We start from the raw sequence: 1900 nt of genomic DNA, 5'->3' as shown, positions 1-1900 counted from the left end.
AACTGCATCTCCCATTATTTTGAGAATCTTGTTAGCCTCCTCCACTATTCTTTTTTGTATCCTAAGCACACACCAAGTTATTTTCAATCCCTCCCAAACATCCCGTAAGAAAATCAGTCCCAGATCTGTCACGTTAGCCCATCCAGCTTGTACAATTGCTGCCTTCCCCAGAACCATTCCCAATGTCCCTGAAATCTGAAGCCCGTCCTGCTGCACCATCGTTTCAGTCACACTCTCATCTACCTAAAACTCCGAGTCTTGTTCTCACTTGGACACGGAACTGGGAGTATTCCAGGGATTGCTGCATTTTCAGACCGGCTTGCTAACTATCCACCGAGCTCCCAAAATTCTGACTCCCAGATTACATCACCCTTCCTACCCAAGTCATTCCAACCAACATGGACATGTCCTTTGACTGCTCACTGTCCCCTAGACGAATAACCTGCAGCCACCGTGACATTCCTAACCCCATTATCCTGGAATTACAGAGACGCTCACAGCTTCTTCACTTTCCTGTCTCCCCTCTGACGATTGCTCCTCCTTCCTTCTCCCTCTCCTCCTGTAGAATCAGGCTGCTTGTGGGGCCACAGACAAGGCTCTGACTCCCTCCCTTGAGCAGTCTATACCTTCATCAGCTCTCAAACTGGGAAACTGAATTGGAGGGAGACACCAGGATATTCTTGAATTCCCTGACTGTTTCTCTCCGATTGCTTAGTTCCCCAGGCCCTTCCTTCTTCCAGGCCGCCATGTCTGCAGAGTGATCTGCTCTGTGTGTGTGCTATCCACCTAACTCTCAGCATCACAGATCTCCCATAGAGTCTCTAGTCACTGTCTGAGCTCCATGACCCAGTGTCCATCTAGGACACGAGCAGGGGGCTATGACTTCCCAATGTAACAGAACACATTTTCCATTTGGCAAGCATGTCTTACCATGTCTTAAAATATAACAAGTCTGGAGTAACTTAATTAATTACATAGAATGAAGTTAACGTTCGGGAAATAACAATATGGTTAAGTCCCGTATTCAACGGTGGCTTACTGAGTGTAATTTATTATATTGGCTCACAATTTCACTTGTCCGTCTTATTTCTGGATTAGTGGTGCTGGAAGAGCACGGCATTTCAGGCAGCATCCAACGAGCAGCGAAATCAACGTTTCGGGCAAAAGCCCTTCATCAGGAATAAAGGCAGTGAGCCTGAAGCATGGAGAGATAAGCTAGAGGAGGGTGGGGGTGGGGAGAGAGTAGCATAGAGTACAATGGGTGAGTGGGGGAGGAGATGAAAGTGATAGGTCAAGGAGGAGAGGGTGGAGTGGATAGGTGGAAAAGAAGATAAGCAGGTCAGACAAGTCAAGGAGACAGTAACTGAGCTGGAAGTTTGAAACTATGATGAGGTGGGGGAAGGGGAAATGAGGAAGCTGTTGAAGTCCACATTGATGCCCTGGGGTTGAAGTGTTCCGAGACGGAAGATGAGGCGGAAGATGAGGCATTAGCCATGCGGCTGACGCAGCTACCACCCCCACGCTGAGTGATGATGTCACTGCCGCTCACATCATGGCCAATCCCACAGCCACTTCCGGCCCTCACATCATCGCTGATGCCACATGCTCAGTGACTCCCGCTACCCCCACTGCCATGATCACCACCACTTCCGCCCCCACCAGCGCCACTCACCTGCATTCTGCTGACACGCCCCCCACAGACCCCACTGTCACTATCCCCACACCCCAGAACCCCGAGGGCAACATCACCCCTGCTCATGCCTCCACCCCCATTCCCCCCACCATCACACCCACTCCAGGTACTGGCTCCGACCCCACTCCCAGCTCCACACCCACACCAGATCCCAGCTCCCGGCCCTGCCGAGTTTTCACCATCCCTCCAGACCTCCCACTCACTGAG

Source organism: Chiloscyllium punctatum, unplaced genomic scaffold, assembly GCF_047496795.1.
Source record: "Chiloscyllium punctatum isolate Juve2018m unplaced genomic scaffold, sChiPun1.3 scaffold_242, whole genome shotgun sequence".
Lineage (NCBI taxonomy): Eukaryota > Metazoa > Chordata > Chondrichthyes > Orectolobiformes > Hemiscylliidae > Chiloscyllium > Chiloscyllium punctatum.
The sequence above is the reverse complement of the archived record's forward strand: the minus strand, read 5'-3'. Positions refer to the sequence as shown.